Source organism: Chinchilla lanigera, unplaced genomic scaffold (assembly GCF_000276665.1).
Source record: "Chinchilla lanigera isolate Chin_1 unplaced genomic scaffold, ChiLan1.0 scaffold00016, whole genome shotgun sequence".
Taxonomy (NCBI): domain Eukaryota; kingdom Metazoa; phylum Chordata; class Mammalia; order Rodentia; family Chinchillidae; genus Chinchilla; species Chinchilla lanigera.
The window spans coordinates 6,632,170-6,651,782 of record NW_004955417.1 but is presented as its reverse complement, the minus strand read 5'-3'; the positions used below and the strand labels follow the sequence as shown (position 1 = coordinate 6,651,782).

Genomic DNA, 19,613 nt, shown 5'->3' with positions numbered 1-19,613 from the left:
GGGCGGGGAATTAGCATAAAGAACTGGAATGATACACTAGGGAGAATTTCATCATAGTGGAGGTGATTAATAACCAGGAAAATGAGGGGCTTTTTAGAAGCTCTAGAGTGGAGGATTGGTTATGATTTGGCCACGGTTAATAGCTGCACCACACATCTAGGGTGAGATGATGATTTTTAGCTTGTTGAAACTGAGTAGAAGTAACAGAAAATTTTTCCCAATGTAAGGGCAGGGCTCATATGCAAAAAAAAAAAAAAAAAAAAAAAACCTCACTAAGCTTTATTAAAGAAATTAATAGGAAATCTTACTAAAGGCAGCTTTTGCTTCTGTTGCTAGAGTTCAGCACTTAAAAAGACAAAGGTGAACAAAAGAGAGAAAAACCAGACCTGAGAAGGTGCCAGATAACATGAAAACTTAGCAGGAAGAGTCAACAGACAAAGCAGAGATACATCCAGAAACATAAAAGACCACAGGAGCCAGCCCCCACCCTTGCCCAGTAAAAGACATAAAATACAAGGTGCAGCCAGTTACAGACCCTTATTTAATATATAAAAGGACACACACAGCTGTCCATATATGTTTCTATGTATAGTTTCACTTTAGCATCACTATACTACTGCACCAGATACACACACGTCCCCTTCCCTTAATTTCTAACTCTCTAAGCTGCCCTTCTGTGAGGCTCCCCCACCCACATTTACCCATCACGGAAGGGCAAGAAGTAATCAAATAGCCGAAAGAATATAGACAGAGGGGCCCAGGCTAGGTCACAGACAGCCAGAGACGATCGGACTGTTACAAGTTCCAGGTGCCCAACACAGGGTAGGACAACACTTTTAATAAAAAGGAGTTGAAGACAAATACCCAGGGTGTTTGCATTCTGATGCCACCTACTCTTCCAGAATAGCTATTTATCTTTTATTTTCTGCTCTTTTCCAAATAAACCATCTCCCTTTATTTTAAACTCTTCCTCTTTACTTCATTACTGGTGCAGAATTTACGATCCAGGTAGGACTGTGGGAGCTGCGTGCTCCAGCAAAGCAGTGGCACGGCGTGGTGTCCACCCCCGGAATGTGACAGCAGCATCTCTGGTTTGCTTACTTGGAGCCCTTTTGGTTGTGAAGTAAGAATACTCTTTCTTCTCTTCCCAAGGACTCTTTCCCCGAGCTCCTTCGACTAGTCTGCATTTATTTTGTTACTTTTCTACTCTGCTGTCTTATTGTACTGAGTCACATTTTTGAAACTTGAAATTCACTTTTTATTTTTAATTTCTTAACCTAATTCACTATTCAAATTGCGGTTATTCTATTTTTTCTTCTTTCCCTTCATTTTGGTACCTCCACTTCAATAAAAGTAGAGTATTTTCCTGCCTCAATAAAAGATTATATGAAAGATTTCTAAAGGATTAAAATAATCTTACTTATCCTTGGTATTTGATATAAACTGTAGATGTATATATCTTCATGAGGACAAGATATTAACTTTCTTCTCTTTCAGTGAAATGTGCCCAGCACTCTATGTACTAGGTACTCAGGAGAATACTCTGGAGAGCAGTTCTAACCTGGGCCCCAATATTTACTGAGACCCCTAAATTTTATATTTGTTCTCCTGAAAATGTGGTGCCTGAGTCAGCACCACCGAAGTTAACTGGAGAAGTTTGTTAGAAATGCAGGATCTTTCTGAATGAAAAGACTTCCAGGACTTCATATACTCAGTAGAGGTTGAGAAGTGCTATGTTCCAGTCGCACGGAGACCTACGGTTAGACCTATGTGCAAAGTTTAAGCACTGGGGCACAGAACTGGAGCCTACCTTGGTGGTTTCAAAGTTCATGTTATATACTATAAACCACAGCCTAACTAGTGACAGACTGAGAACAGAACTTGCTAAATGTTTGGGAGTGTTTTAGCGGGGAGCAAGGGTCATGAATATTCTATATTGTTCTCAATAAATAATGGTTATATTTATGCAATAGTTGATACAGCCCTGTACACGCTACAGTTGCTATAGCTCTGAACATAAACAAGCAGTATATTTTCATAATCATTATTTGCATGTCTGACCAGTTAGGGAAGCTAGACGTGTGTAACCAGTTCATTCTTAATCAAGTTCAGAGAATAGCACATAGACGTCTGCCTAGTTTCTTCTCTGTGCGAGGCCTCCTGTGCATTGGATGGTGCTGCAGAAGGAAGCTGGTGGGAGGCCAAGACTCCCTGGCTGCTTGTGTGAGTCACGTCAGCTGACTCATGCGTACCTGCATAGCCTTCCAATGCCGAGAGGGATTTAAAGATGAAAAGACTGGAGTAATTCTTAGCCCATTGACTTACAGGCTGGTATCTTTTATGAAGACTTCCTTTCCTGGTACAACATATTTTCTGCATTAATTTTTGTTTTATCTTTTTTTTGCCTTAGATTTTGAGCACTCTATTCATGAGTCGTTCTTTAGATATGGCGCTTTGTAATTGCAGAGCACAATGGGAATGCCTGTTAGTACTCTCCTCGTGACTGAAGGCTCTCGGGCCATGACTCACAAAATTCAGGTGTCTTTTTCAGCTAAGCTGACTAATAGTTTTGGATGATTGTGGAAATGGTCTGCTTTTTAAAAAGAGGAAATTGTTCACAAATACAGTCCTAACATCTAACCTTAGGGTTATTGCCCCAAGTTTTTTTGTTTTAAACCAGAATGCTGATGCTTCCTAAAAGGAAACCTATGGACTTCCCTATTCACCAGTACTTTGATCCTTTGCAGCTGGCAGCAAAGTGAGGATCTGTGCAGCAGAGGCCACTCACTCAGTCTTGCAGCCAGGACTTCCATTCTCTGCCCTCTGAGCTTCTCCCTAATCACTGTCGCCACCCCACCCTGGCAGTAGGGAAGATGTTGAAATCTCCATCCTTAGCACCCGGGCTAGGTAGGGCAGCACCCCGTAGACCACACTGTAGCCGCTGACTTGCATTCACCAGATGTTCAAGGGGTAACAACAGAGAATGCAACATTCTGTGCCTTGCCTTCCACACATACAGAACCAGCCCCACATTACAGAAGTACAAGGAAGAAGATGGTAATCTGGGAAGGTCTCCTGCGTTAGTCTTCCCCCACTGCTGCCACTCCTCTTGTCTTTCCTTGGTATTGTTTCTCCTCTCCCTTTAGAGGAGGTGGTTTTCAGAAAATTGAGGAATCACTTCTTCACAGCCTTGAACTCACACGCTTATCTGACCTGAGGGAAGAGGCATAGTAAAACAATGCGAACTCTTGAAATAAAATGTCTTGAGACTTCAGAAAGACTCCTGCTACTGCCATTCTCAAAGAAAAAGCTGCCATTCTCAGAGAAAAGGCTACACATATTTGAGAAGCAAACAAGCAACCAACTAAACAACTTCCTAATAAATCAAGAATCATTTGCAGAAAAGTCCAGAATGGACATTCAGAAATTTCATAATGCAGTGTTTCTCAGGATGTGTATTATCTCGTGTGGTGTCCTGGTGGTGAGGGTAGTTGTGCTATGGGCTGCATTTTCCTCCATTTATTTTCCAAAATCTTTATTTGGGAAAAATTGGGCCATTTTCTGTTGTGAACTTATGATATATCTATTGGATAATGTGACTTTAATTTATGTGAATATACAGTTGTCCCTTGGTTTTCATGTAGAATTGGTTCCAGGACTCCATAGACACCAAAGTCTGCGGATGCTTGTGTTCCTTAAATAAAGTGAGGTAACGTTTGCATATCACCTATTCATATCCTCCTGTACACTTGAATCAGTGGTGGTGAACCTACAGCACGCGTGCCGCAGTGAACTCTTGCATCATTGAAACTCTCAAATGTCTGCATCACTGCGTTAAATAATCTCTAGATTGCTTGTAATAACCAACACAATGTAAATGCTTTGTAAATAGTTATTGCGCTACTGTTTAGGGAATAATGCTAAGAAAAAAGTCTACACATATTCAGGACAGACAGTTTTTTTCCCAAATATTTTTAATCTGTGGTTGGTTGAATCTGTGGATGTGGAAATGGTGGATGAGAAGGGTCCAGTGTATCCAGCTATATAATGTGGAGGTTTGTGTGATGCATGCCACCCTGTGGTCACTATTAAAAATGCACTTAAAATGAAGCTGGGAAACCGGAAGATTAGCGGACAGCAATTTATACTTGGAGCACTGCTGTCTGAATCCTGATTTTCCGCATTAGAGAACTGCCTGTGGAGCTTGCTAAAGGGGGATCCCTAGAACCCAGTCTATATTTTCACAGTTGGAGTCTCTGGAGGTGGGAAGAAAATTTGGGTTTATAATGAAAATCAGTAATTCTTTTGCCCAGTAAAATTGGAGAACCATTAGTTTAGAAATGTGGCAGAGACTTTGAGATTAGGGCTTTCTCACTTCTAATTATGTTAGAGAAAAAAGCGTATACAAATAACTTAGTAATCTTCATTTGGGCACATACTTCCTAACACACAAAATGTGTTAGTTATTGGGGAAAATGGTACGAAATTAACTGAAAAGAAATTGTTATTTTGAACATTAAGATATGGAAAAGGCAAACTGCAATTAAGAAGAAAATATTGTCAAAATGTCTCGGATGAGAGGTTTGTATCCATAATGTAACAAAACTAACAAGAACTCAACAATGAAAGGATAAACATCTGATAATAAAAATAAGTTTTGAAAAATTTGTAGATACATTGCCAAATAAATTATAGGAAAAATAAATGAAAGTATGAAAAGATGCTCAACAATATTAGTGATTAAGGGAATGATAATCAAAATCAAAATGAAATATCCACACAGAGTGTGGCATGTGAATATTTACTTTTAACAGAAAAAACTCAGACAAATACAAAATATTCCTCAAATGGGAATAAACAAATTGTTGTATATGTATACATGGAATTTGACTCAGTAATAAAATGAGAACTACTGATAGATATAGTGTTGTAGGTATATGTCAAAAGCATTATTCTAAATGAAAAAGACATTCTCTAAATATCACTTAATATAAAATCCCATTTGTCTGAGGTTCTAGGAAAAATAAAACTATAATGACAGATTGATTGTTGCCAGGCCCTCAGGGTAGGGATGGGAAAGGAACTGACCACAAAAGGGCGAGAGAGAACTTTTTAGATGATTGAATTATTCTAGGTCCTGATTATGATTGTGGTTACAAGACTGTATTTTGTTTGTCAAAATTTATAAAATGGTATACTTTATTTTATTTTATTTTTTTTGGTTTTTCTCCCGTACCGGGAACCAAACTCACGACCTTGCGCTTGCCAGGAAGGTGCTTTTGCCGCTGAGCTAAATCCCCAGCCCCAAAATGGTATACTTTAAAGAAGTGATTTTTGCTTACTATCAATTATACCTCAATACAACTAATTAAAAGTATTCAGAAGAGGGGGTTGGGATAGAAATACAAATTTGGCACTCATGAGGGTATAAATAACAATTAAAGCTACGGAATGGAATGATGTTACTGAGAAAAATACTGAAAAAATATACATGGAAAAAAGTCCAAAGACTGAATCATTAGGCACCCGAGTGGTGAGAAGCCAGCGAAATAAGAAGAGTGTAGCAAGTATAATTCTACGTAACTAGTGAGGGGAACAAACTCTTTGTGGGGTCTGGGAAGCCAAATGATAACAGTATTTCAAGAAGAGTGACTGTGTCCAGTGCTGTTAATGCAACAAGAATATGAGTTCTGAACTGTTCTTGTTGAACTTAATAATCAGATATGAAGGGAATTCATATTTTCTTTTGAGACAAGTAGTTTGGCTGAGACTGCTAGGAGTTGATGAAAAGAAGAATGGATATAACTGCATTAAAAGCACTGAATAGACAACTCCAAATTAGAAGTTTGGGGTGAAGGAAAGGAGTGTATACTGGGTGGGAAATAAGGGAATGAGAGTTTATTACTATTTTTAAGGTGTAGTAATACTGTCATGTTTTTTTTTTTTTGGTTTTTCTCTGGTACCGGGAACCGAACTCACGACCTTGCGCTTGCCAGGCAGGCGCTTTGGCCGCTGAGCTAAATCCCCAGCCCCAACGCTGTCATGTTTTTATGCTTAGAAGAGAGATTCTGCAGAGGAAGAAACATATATGACATAGAACAAAAGGGGAAATATTTGCAGGAGAGACATTCTTGAATAGGAAAGTGTTGATGGCATCTAGCAGACAAGTTGGGCGTTTTCCTTGCATAGGAGTGAAAAGGTAACGATGATGTGGGTAGATATTGTGGGAGCTTATAAGGCTTCTCTTTCACCTACATCTACTTTATTAAAGATTTAGGAAGAAATTTCAGCTAGATTTCAGCTGTGTTATCAGCTGAAAATCAAGATGAACAAGAAGTTATTGGGTTTGAGGTGGGAATAGAAGATATGAAACAGTTACATTGAATGGGAATGAAATAGTAAATATACTTTGGTAGTTGGGCAGCATTAAGAACCCATTTGGCCATAAATATAAAGGGAGACTTATCAACATGGTAGTGCGTTTTTCACTCAGTAACAAGAATGCAAACATAAAGTAGGTGGAAAGATGACCTTCTCCAACACTGGGGTTCTGCTAGAAAAGAGTGAAGGTGAGAGAGAGGCAGAGGAGTTATAAATGTGTCCAAGAAAATGATTATAAAGATGGAGTGTAGAGTTAAGTTGTGAAAGAGTGAGAACATGAAGGAAAAATGGAAGTGCAATGATGGTAGAAAGAATGGCTGATAGGATCCAGTACGGTGAGGAATTTTAACAACTGGGATATTTGAATAAGTTTGAAAGACAGGAAACAATGGTTTGTGTAGGGATTTCTTAACTTGCAGTTTTTAAGGGTAATGACAAGGCTACGTTTTGAACATGAGTATGAATATCACTGATGGGTAGAATCCAAGATCACTTTAAGACAGGAAGTTACAAGTGGCAGTTTTCACGCCCTGGGTCATATTCATTGGTTTGCTTCTAATTTCAACAGCTGTTGGGTGAACAGTTCCTGTGTTTCCTAATATTCTTCCTCCTTGACCCCTGATTTGTCCTTGCTTTGCTGTGTTGGGGCTTACTCCAAAGCCTTTAAAACTCCTTGAGTCCAGGTAAAGCAGTTTAAAGGAGTGAATGAGTTTATAATTTTGGTGAAAAATCTTAACCAATTGGGAAGAAGAGCTGATGGATAAATGTCCCAGGTTGTATCCTCTGGGAGGGCAGCTCAGGTCAACATGATTCCTCAAGGGTCCTGAGTAAGAGTGACTTGCTGTTGTTGTCATTATTCTGTTAACTAACGTACAGCACACACTCTGGTCTCACACTGCTTACCCCCTCACTGTAACAACCCAGGATCAACTCTTAAGTAAACCACCAGCATATATTTGTGTGAGAATCTGATTTGGGAAAAATTTAGGTTAAGGAGCTGAGATTCCAGCTCACTCCAAGCATCATTCTGGTGACTACTTGGAAGTTAATAGGAATGGTGGAGGCAGTGACATAATCTAGGAATTACAATCTGCACAAACAGGAGCTTAGCAGTCACCTTAGTGCTTTGCACTTAGTAATGGTTTGGCTTGTGTTGGTTGAATAAGCATGCATGGTGCACATTGATCTTTCACTACTTTATCCTTGTTAGTTTATGGTTCCTACTAAAGAACTTCTGGAAGAATCATCCTGGCATCCATTATATGGTAACTATACTGCATTGATCTGACTAATAGAAATTCTAAAACAGATCACTCTACTATTGAATAGGAAAATCAGCCATGCTCCTTGATATGCTCTTTCGGAGAAAAGGTCTGGATACTTATTGCAAATGATCAAATGGAAACAATTCTTGGGAACTGCAGTGAAATAGTCCAAACTCATTCACTCTGTGCTTCCTAATATTGCTCTTCAAACTGTATCCAGATAACCTCTTTCTGGGTGCATTTATTTTCAAAGGTTCTTTATCCAGGGTGTAAAGGTCTTTCTATGCTGTTGTTCTTTTGTACCAAAGGGCTTTAAATTAATGAAATGCTATTGTAAATTCATTAAGAAATGCATTTATGGTTTTGCTATTTGTGTTCCCTAATGTAGGCCTAAATGGTTCTTGAAAGCTAAACAGTGATGTAGGCAGCTGATTAACTTTGAACATTATATCTAAATGGAACGTAGCATAGTTATAGGGAAAGAGTTGATTAATGTTGAATAAGAAAATGAGAGGAACTGATGAAAATATTCACTAAGGAATTACACCTGAGATGCTGAGCTTCTAAACGTAATGGCTTTTCCTATCTCTGTAATGAAAATTGTCATTAGGAAGATGGCAGAAGTAGGTTGTTACTGCTGGTAATGAAGTGAGACATGAACACTTGAGAATATATTCATAAACTTGTGTTTATTAGTAGAAATGCAATTTGGCTCATTTATGTTTTCAAGAAAGACATTAACATTCACGTGAAAGAAAACATATTCTATTAAGTGTGTATGCAGAATACCACCCCCACAAGTACTGGGAATTAAACCCAGGGCCTCATGCTGAGCTACATATTTTTTGTGATAGTCTTTTTTATTTTTAATTTTGAGTCATGATCTCACTAGATTGCCCAGGCTAAGCTTATAGTTGTGATCTGCCTCTCCAGCCTTATCTGGTGGCAGCTTAGAGGGATGTAAACAAAAAACCCAGGACAAAACACACATGACTAACATTGTAATAGCATCACATGCTTCTCTGTGGCTGACGATTATGACCATCACATACTTAATGTGTACCATGCGCTTGGGGAAAATGTACCCTATGGTATCCTTTATGAAAGTGTTGCTCACGTTTATTGTATGCTGGCCTTGTCCCCTTCCCAGAAACAAAGGCTAAGACCCTAATTGGCCTAGCCCACACCAATCAGCAAAACAGTTTGCCCCTATAAATATGGACACATCCCACACTCACCGGTCATTTCAAGCAGGATGCCCCCTGTCTTGCAGTGCCACTCTGCTGTTAAGATAGCTTTTCTGGGGGCTGGGGATTTAGCTCAGCGGCAAAAGCGCCTGCCTGGCAAGTGCAAGGTCGTGAGTTCAGTTCCCGGTACCAGAGAAAAAACAAAAAACAACAACAACAAAAAAAAAAAGATAGCTTTTCTTCTTCTTCCTCTACATTTGCCACACTTTAAATACACTTTTGCTTCTCTCTATATCAGTCTTGACCCCCCCCCCCATTTCTCACTGCAGACCCTTCTTTGCCATTCTTCACTGGAGTGGGGACAAGGACCCAAAGAGAGGTGGAAGATGGTTACAGGGGACCCTTAGACCCCTCCCCAAAGATCTCCCCACCCTCAGACACATCATTTCCAAGGGCTGGGATTACAGACACATCTGGCAATCATTTGTTTTTAAATGGTGACTACCACAAAAAATGATTTACATTTAAAATTTAGTTTGAATAGTTTTATAATGAACAAAATTATATAGACCCAAAATATAGTACTTTGTCTGTGGTCTGTCTACCTGTGTATGAAGTATTTCTGAGCTATCCTAGGTATTTAAATTTTATTGTAGAATACATGGAAAAACTCATAAGTAATAAAAAGAAAATTTAAATCATCCACAATGCCACCTCAGAAATCATTATTAAAATCCAAATACCATATTTTGGGAGGATATTTTAGCAATTTCTATCATGAGTCAATTTATATCAAGAGATTCCTGAGGTCTTAACCTGCTACCTGAAGCACAGTGCCAGAAAGTGAGACAGCACACTGAATGGGTTGATGAACTTTTTATGTAACTGACCAGATAATAAATATTTTAGGCTTTGAAGACCACATCGTCTCTTGCTACTACCTGACTTCATCGCAACACTCACTCAGCAGTAGACACTGTTTTAATAATGAGCATTTGTGGTTCTGTGCCACTAACAAAAATAAGTGGCAGGCTGTGTTTTACTTCCAGGCTATAATTTACTGACTCCTGGTCTACATTTAAGAAAATTATGGGCAAAATGTTAATAATGCTGAGAAACCAAAAATTGTGCTGTGTCTCTAATCTTTGTGGTAAGAATATTACACAAAATTGAGGAATCATTTTAGTGTTTTAAAATTATTATTATTTAGTGTAAGTGTTGCTCACATCATTGAAAAATTTGTGAAGTTTCATCATCTGTCTATGTTATTTCAATTTTGTCTTATCAATGGAAATGAAAAGATCAACTGATTTTTTTTCTCTCCAAATTCAGAAAGCAGGTTTACTAGCTGTTATGATGCAGATGTAAACTCTCTCACCAGAGTTTTGTGCTCAAAGGTGGGGCTTTGTAAGGTGATTGGATCATGGGGCTACAATACTTACCCATGGATTATTTCACTCATGGGTTCATAGCTGACTTTGCTGCTTGGAGGTTGGGCCTGGTTAGAAGAGGCAGGCCACTGGGGTAGTGAACTAAGAGTGTGTACACTTGTCCCTGTCTCTTCTCTTATCGCTATGCTTCCTGACCACTACGTGGTGAACAGCTTTCCTCTACCATGTGGTTCTGCCATGACATTTCGTCCATGGAGTCAGCCAAATATAGACTGAGTCCACTAAAACACTGAGCCACAATAAAGCTCCCCTCCTTTAAACTGTGTGTTTCAGGTATTTTATCTAAGCAATTGGAAAGTGACTAAAAAACAGAAATTGGTACTTCAGAGAGTAGGGCTATTGCTGTGAATGTCCATGGGGTTCAGAAGCCTTTGGAACTGGTTTGCAGGAGAAAGTTGGAAAGATGTGGAGATGCAGGCTAGAATGTCGTGGGAAGTGCTTGATGTATGATACTAGTCACAGCTCAGAAGACCAGAATGCTGACAGGAGTGTGGACAGAAAAGGCCAGGCTCAGGAGGTTTCAGTAGGGAACAACAACTTTGGTTGTAGTTGGACTAGAGGTTGTATGTTTTATTCTCTGATAGAAAATTTGTCTTTATTTTGCCTATGTCTTGAGACTTTTCAGAAGTCTGAGATTAACAGTGTTAGACTGATCTGGGAAAGGACATTTCAAAGAAGTCCAGTCTTCAGACTATGCCATTGGTACTGCTGGCTGCTTTTAGTCAGCTGTACAGTGAATACCAGGACTGAAAAGTACAGCTAATTTTTTAAAATTTTAAATAGAAAAAAGTAAAAGTAACAATGAAACAGAGTTTCAGGACAGGATAGTAGGATAGTCATAATAATTAATACATTGTGTATTGTTATATTCATAGTAGTTGTTCAGAGTATAAGATATAGGCATGAAATATTTTCCCCAAAACACAAAATTTTCTTTTGTGTTCAATGAACTAAGAGAAACCAGCTGTATAACTATCTTAACTATTGTGTGTACATATATATATATATTTTTCTTTTCCTTTCCTTCCTTTCTCCTTTCTCTCATCATGGTTTTGCTTTTCTTTTCAAAAGTTTCTTCCCTACTCACAATATCTATTGTACACTTTGGATCTTATTTACTCTTTCAGTTTATCACACTAATGAGATAATATGATGTTTACACATGTGGGTCTGATTTATTTCACTTATGAACATGGTCTCAAGTTGCATCCATTTACCTATAAAAGTCTCAAATTTATCCTATTTTATGACTGAGTAACATTCCAATGTATTAAAAAATCACATCTTTTTTATCCATTCTACAGTTGATGGGCATTTGAGTTGTTTCCAAGATCAAGCTATTATAAATTTTGCTGCTATAAATGTACAGTGCTGTGGTATGATGTTTTTATTTTCTTGGGAACATAGCCAGAAGGGGAATAGCTAGGCAGAATGGGACCACTAATCTAGTTTTTAATGGAATCTCCACACTAATTTCCACAGTGGCTGCATCAGTCTACACTCCCATCAACAGTGGAGAAGTGATGGAAACCACTACAAAGCAGCCTTGAGCAGGACTTAAATTAACGAACTGGCTTTTCATGTTTACTTGTGACTCTGTCCACAGCTTAGGCTCCTTGTCTGGTGATGGGCAGTGGACTCACAGTAAGTAAACATCTGTGAGTCACTAATCCCTACTAAGGCCTGTAATGGTGGATGAAGCCAGAAAGCCTTAAAGGATAAGATAAAATCACAGCCAAGGACACTTGGATCCAACCTCAACTAGATAAAGACTGTAGCCTCAGGCATCTCAGTCCTGGGTGGATTAATTTAATACCTTACTTGGGAGAAGTCCTCCAGTGAGGACTTCTTGAGTATGCCCTACCTTCTTCTGATAACTATAAATACAGGCCACCCAGAGATGGGCTTGGAGTTAGCTCTGAGAATATCTCAGATTCTGTGAGAAGATTTTCATCCTCCTGGAGCTCTAAAATCATTCCATTTTCCTCTTTTATTTAGCTTTCACCATACACTTGATGGGGAGATTGCAGACTTGATCAGCCCACATATAACTAAGGGATATTATTAACCCAATAGAGAAGGGTACCTTTATCCACACTGCCCTACCAGCATTTGTTATTGGTTGAGTTTTTGGTGATCAGAGAGAAATAATTTTAAACATTTTGCCAGTGGCCAGAAGTGGAGCAATTATTTCAGTCTTGTTTTGGTCTTATTCTTTTCCATATGGCCATTATATGTTGGAGGTGTTTAATTTTCTTTTTTATTTCTATAGGAGCTCCAGCTAAGAGTTTACTTTGAGTCTTAGAGGACTCAAACTTGGACTTTTTTGGATCTGGACTTTTCAGCAGTGCTGGAACTATTAAGATTTTTGGTGGTACTTAGGGATGAACCATGTACATATTGTATAATGAGATGGACATAAATCTTTTGGGGGCTGGGGCAAAATATTATGGTTTAGATCCAAAATGACTTCCAATGTCTCATGTTCACCTATGGGCTTTGGAAAGATTATTGGGTTAGTTCCCTGATAAGTTCATAGCTGACTGTGCTGTGTGGAGGTGGGGCCTGCTCAGAAGAGGCAGTCACTGGAGGTATGAATTTGGAGGTGTGCATCTATGTCTCTGGTCCTTCCCTTCCTAAGCACTTCCCAGCTACTGTATGGTGAACAGCTTTCCTCTGCTAAGCTGTTCTGCCATGCTATTTCTTCCTTGGTGCAAGTTAACCATGGACTGCATCCACTGAATCTGTGAGCCCAAATAAACCTCTGCACCTTTAAATTGAAGTGTGAGATATTTTGTCCTACTGATGGAAAACTGACTAACTGAGTAGCATCGTGCTGCTTTCTTTCTAAAGGCTCTAGGCTATTAATGTCTTCTGCTTCAATTTAGGCTGAAATATTTCATTACTGTATAGAGATAAGGGTGCTGTTTTTTTAAAAATGAGGCTTGCGAGATCTGTTCTAGAGTGACTTTTTCTTCCTAAACATAGCATGTCTTGGCTTCTATTGCTGAGCATGTAAAATTTGTTTTCTGGTAGGTTATCCCATAGTATATATCTCTCTCTGTGTGTTTTATTTTTGTTTCACAAATAAAAAAGTATATGTTTATCATATATAGCATGTCTTGAAATATATTCTAGGTGTACTTCAAATACCTCATCTGCAAGTAGTGGAGAGAATATTCTTGTGACCATATTCCTCATCAGAAGAATTGTCTCTTGTTTCAATAAATCATTTTAAAGAGCCACTTGGGTGTGAAAAGATTTGACTGTGGTCTTGGCCTGGGAGGAAGTGTAGGTGAAAGGGTGACTGAATGGCTTTGAATAAAAGATGAGGAGATGTTGTGACTACTACACACTAGGTGCTGTTGCAAGCACTGCAGATAGAGTGGGGAGCAGGCCTGTGGGAAGGGACTCTTGTTTTCCAGAAGCTTATTATGAGGTTAACTGGAATGAGAGTGAAAAAAGCTGCAGGTGCAGAGAAGGAGAGAGAACCCCGCAGAGGCAGGATAAGATTGCAAGAGATTTAAAAAAAATTTTTTTTTGGTACCAGGAATCGAACTCAGGACCTTGCGCTTGCCAGGCAGGCGCTTGTGCCACTGAGCTATATCCCTGGCCCCAAGGATTGCAAGAGATGAATAAGAGAAATATAAGATCTGCAAGGAACATTTGTAGCAAGGATGGGGGAAGGGATATAAAAATAGTGTATTTCTTTACCTATGTAGCATAGGCTTGGGTCAAGATTTAAACATGAAAGAATGATTTCCAAAGACCAGAGTATGTGGGGACAGCTGACTTCAGGTTACACGTGGTAATCCAAGACAGCTATTATTCTTTAATCTTCTTTCCTTTTACTCAGCCTTTCCAACCCCATCAAGTGGCACAGTATTGGATATTCTCTCAGATCTTGATTTAATTAATGTTGGAAAGGTGCCACCAGTGGTGATTATGTTACATGTGCATATGACTGAAATGAGATACACATGCCTGGGACCACACTAACGTGATTTAGTGCCATTTTGGTACCAACACTTTAGAAATGGGATAGGTCAGTGATACAGCCTTCTACACTATCATACACATATCAATATTTTGTAGTTGGGTCAACACAGAAGCTTGCTTCCTGCAGTTTGATTGCAAACTTCACATGTATGAAATAACATGTGATGAAATTTCTTCCTGAAGTGAAACAATGGAATAGGTTCTTCCAGAATTCCAACTGTCCTGGAATGACTTATATTGAACACTAGCAAACTACATTTATTATTTATTGCTAAAGCACCCCACTAAAATTTTTGTTGCTTCATCTTAAAGAAAAACATCTAAAACTTAGGACCACATATATGAAATCAAAAAAGAATCAAAAAAGCCATTAAACATTTCTTGCTTCAGTAAATAATAGTATTATGAAACTGAGTTATTGGGAAATCTAGATGCTTCGACTTAAATGGTGATTTTAGTAACTGCCTGCTGAATATGTGTTCATTTCCAGGTGAAATCTATGTGCTGAAATTCTCTCGCTTCCTCTAGGTTCATTTGAAATAATGAACAATTTGAGCAGTTTGGACAACATAACTTGTTTCTCCACTCCACCTTTTTCATACTATTGTGAAGGTGCATGTAGAGACGACTTTGAAAGTGCCAGGGCCAAAAACCATTGCTTTCATAAAGCATGTAATTTTTTTGTTAAAAATGCACCTTGACACATCAGCCACTGGATGTCACTGGTGCAACACAGAGAGGGGACCAAATACATTTGATTCTTGGAAGAGCTGAGTGAAGGTTGAATATGACAGTTTCAGGTTAGTAGTGATACATCTGTTCAAAGTAAATTTAAACAAAAGGGACATCTTAATGCAATTCAATTACAGCTCTTCTGTCGCTCAAGGAACTTGGCGTCAGGGAGTATATTTTGGGGTTTCCAATTTGGGTAATTTAAAATATGTTATTAGCCATCTGTTTTCCTAAGTATTTAAGTGCTAAAACCTAAACATTTGCAGTTTCTATTATATCTATTTTTAAGACAAATAATGTGTGCATTTTTTTCATACTTTCCTCTGTGCTTCTGAGGCTTTGACAAACCTAATAAAGATCATGACTCAAAATATACAAAGTGAGGGAGGCATCCCCTGTATTTATCCAAATTATCTTCACAATAAATTGGTCTAAACAAAAGAATGATAGAATTGCTGGGAGCATGACCAGGTGTCATTTATCTTCCTTAGCCATCTGCACACAGAAACCACTAGGGGGCGATTTCCTTGGAGGTTGATGTGGTCGGTCCGGAAGTGTGGCATTTCACTGTTTCCTAGGGGCTGCCTATCTGTTCATCCGCAGTTGCTCTTCAAGTAGCATTGCTTCTCCCTTCTGACTGACACTCTTCTGAGGCTATAATGTAGCCTTGACCTTTCATTCATCGCAATTGTACATTCAAAGGACTGTCTCAGTCATTATCCTAAAACCTTGAAGAGCTAAACTCGAGTAAGATGGCCTTGGGTTCTACCCAGAATATGCCAAGTAGTGCGACCTTGGTAGTTCGGAAAATCTCTCTTTTGCTTTCCCCATTTGTAAACTAGGTTTAACCACTCAGATCTGGCAGATTTATTGTGAAGATTAAATAAGAGGTAGAAAGTGCCATTAATTCTTAATGTAAAAAGAATATTGTTAGTATTACCTGGAACATGCCAAGGCTGCAGTGTGTTTCAACAGTTTTGAGGCAGGATTAAAGAGGAGTCATGAGAATCCATGCCACACCCGTGTTTAGAAAATACAAAAATACACAGAGCAGGATATGATGGATAGTTTAAGGATTTTTTGGTAACTATTTAAAATAATTCTCATAATTACAAAGAAGAAATCTGCTTTTTAACATTTATTCTACATTTGGTATTCAAAAGGTAAGTATATCTGGGATATAGTTCAGTGATAGAGTGTTTGCCAAATATGCATGAGGCCTTGGGTTTGATCTGTAGTGTGCGTGCACACACACACACACACACACAAAGATTAAAAAATAAGAAATAACTCATGACTGTATATGACCTATTGTAGATTAAGCATTTTTGACAAATACAAAGGAAGTATGTTCAGTTGACAACTACAGAAACAAAATAACACTGGACACTCAAAAATATTAATAAATTTAATTAAAACAAATTTTGAAGAAAATAAATAGCATATGTTATACAGAAATAAGTGATGAGATAGTCATTATATCAACCATCCCTTCTGAACAAACTGCTGGTATTATTTCAGTGGCATCTGTTGTGAAGTTATAGTGTAGAGTTGTACAGAGGTCCCCAGCTGGGAAGTTAGGTAAGCTCTCTTTCATATTGAAGGAACCTGTGATTTTGACCCATGATTTTGAGGAGCAAGTGTTTCAATAGATTATCAGCTAAACCCTGGCATTCATCAGATTTCATATTAAATGTAAAAACTATTAAAATAAAAAGTATTGTCCCCTCCTTGTCAAAATAATGAATATTTACAAATATAAAATCCTAAATGTAATTCTTGTCAATGTACCTGTTTATCAGTTACTGTGGCAAAATAGGAAAGATTTTATTTTTCTCAGGTCACTACTTTCAACTCTTTCCTCAACTCCCTTTCTTGTCCTTTACTGACCTCTCAGGCAGATCCTCTAACATTTAGTTCATTTATACTTATTAAAACTAATTCTAGTACACTTTACAATTTCCAAAGTTTTACATTTGTGATTCCCAACCTTTAGCATGTTGGGAATCGTGGGTGGTGAGAGGATTTGTTTAAGATACAGATTATGGGGTCGTGGCCTTAGGGTTTCTGACGCAGGCCTGTGGAATGACTTGAGTAGAAGCATTTCTAATAAGTTCTCAGGTAAAGCTATTTTTGTTTTCTGGGGCCAATGTCTTAGGCATCTTTCCTTCACCCCTTTCTTGGTTCTAGTGGTGTAATATTCAGTATCTCATGCAGAGGAAGGAGAGGGAGAGGGAACAGTTCTCTTCACTTAGGTGGCCATTGCTGTGGTCGTCTCATTTGCTTTCTGCTCTCGAAGCCCACTACTGGCTGTTAGTGTTTTCTGACTTCAGTATCCAAATTCTAGCTCTCTTCCCATGTGCCATATATGGATTCTTTGAGGGCCCCAGGGAACATGCATCTCCCCACTGACCATTTTTCCCGATGTGCTAAATGCGGCTCTGATTTGCCTGCCTGTCCTTTGCGGTGGTTTACCCTGTCCTTGTTGCTGGGTGCTTTTCTAAGCCTTGCTGAAAAATTGCCTAAATTGGGTCACATTTTTTCTAGTCTCTGTCATCTCCTCCTCAGCTCCTATTAAGTAGGTTTCAAGGGATTCACAGAATTTTAACTCCTTAATATAGCCACAAAGGCCCCAAATGAACTGATTTTTGCCATCATCTCTAAGCAAAGTATATCACTCAGTGCTCTCACTCATGATGCTTCCATGCCAAGCCCTTCCTCAGCTTATGCCTCTCGTCTGTTCTTCTATTTGAACTGCAGTTTTCTAAGAACTCACATGATTGATTTATTCCTTCCCTTTAGCCCGAGTTTAAATATCACCCCTTTTGTAGGCCTTTGACCATCCAGTATCAAGTGCCTTCATAGCACTTTAGTTTTTATCTTCTATAAGGCTTTTTGAAAAGTTTAAACTTTATGCATGGGTTGTTTGCTTAGTGCCTATTTTTACCTCCAGATGATAAACCATGCAGCGTAGAAATTTGCCTGTACTCAGGGCCTAAGACAGTAATTTCCACATAGCTGGTGCTCATTAAATTTTGGCTGAATAAATAAACAAGTGAAAGAATGAGTGGAGAATCATCTGAGCTGGTCTCTTGAGGTTCTGGGCTGTACACACTCAGGGCTGGAAGGTCTAGGGATAGTGTTTATAAGTCATTGCAGAGGAGATAATGAGCTGGTTTGGGTCAAAGAGTCATAGAGAAGACTTATTTTCTGTGGAGGCTTATATTTGTGCCAAACAAAAGAAAATATTCCTTAGTATTGAGATTTTCATAGCAATAGTGCAATTTTCAGGTATTTATTTGGATCCTCTAAGATTCAGACACAAGGATGAGATTAGAAGTGCTGAACATTTACTGAAGGGGGAAGCACCTGTGAGGGAAACTGAGGAAAAAACCCGTGAGACAGAAGAGCTGTCAGGTCACAGTCCAAGGGGGACTCCTGCAAAGGAGTTGGATGTTTGGGTGAGAAGAGTTTTAGACTTTAGTTCCAAGAAAATATTGGCAAGATTTAATGTCAGTTCTTGAGTTTACACGGCCCAAATAATGTCACATATAGCACCAATGAACTCCTCCAGTACCTCGGCTTGATTAAGGCATTGGCTATGAGCAGTTCCTGGGAGGTATACTCTTGGTGCAGGTAACGTGGTATATCCAGAGAACAGCCATTAATGCTATCAATTAATAAGGGACAATAACAGATCTAGTAGATGCATTCTGAAGCCTGGTAGAACTCAATGTGAATTTATTCAAAATTGTTACTAGTAGTATTTTAGATTCGAAATTTGTTGTATTCTTTTATTTTGGCCAGAATTATAATCCTCTATGTAATTGCACATACAAAGTTCTTATATGAATTTTTTTCTTTTAAAATTATTGTAAATATGTGTGCAAGTGTTGTGATTATCAGCTTTCTGTTGTTCTAAAAACATTGGAGTAATCAACTTATAAAAAAAGAAAGTCATTTTGGCTTACAGTTTTGGAGGTTTTAGTCCATGATCAGTTGGCCCCACTGCTTCTGAGGTTGCACCTCTCAGTAAGAATGTGTGGCAGGGCTAATCCACTCCTCTCATAGCCAGGACATGAAAGAGGAAGAGGAGAGGAGCACTGTCTCCTAATTCTACTCAAGGACATGGCCCAGTGACCCGAATACCTCTCCCTCTCCTGGGCGAAGGACCAAGCCATTATATCTTCTTATAAATCATTTAAACAATAAAGGATTGTACAGAATGAAAAATCAAATTTCTATTTGTTCCTCTTCCACCACCACCAATCACATATTCTAAAACAGTAACAACAATTAACATTTGTTGAATTGGTTTCTGAGATTTTTATATTATTTATGTACATTTATATGTTATAAAACATATATACACATATAGACATATACACAAATACATACTTGTATGCACTTATACAGTTTTGTTTTAATAAACACAGGCTTGAACTATATATATTATTCTGAGTTATTTTTTTCTGACAATTTTATTTGAGAGTTTTCCCTGTTGGAATAAAGAGTATTTCCAAATTTTATGGGTAAGATTATTTGAGTTTCTAATAAAATATGTGTCCAGTGTAGATCTGAGATGAGGCTCGGGGATT

At 38.4% G+C, this 19,613-nt stretch overlaps 1 long non-coding RNA gene across 1 annotated transcript in view; it reads left to right on the top strand.

Moving 5' to 3' along the window:
- The window catches only part of LOC106148179, a 197,235-nt gene that overhangs the window by 6,529 nt on the left and 171,093 nt on the right, over positions 1–19,613 (top strand). The gene's annotated exons all lie outside the window — the stretch shown is intronic.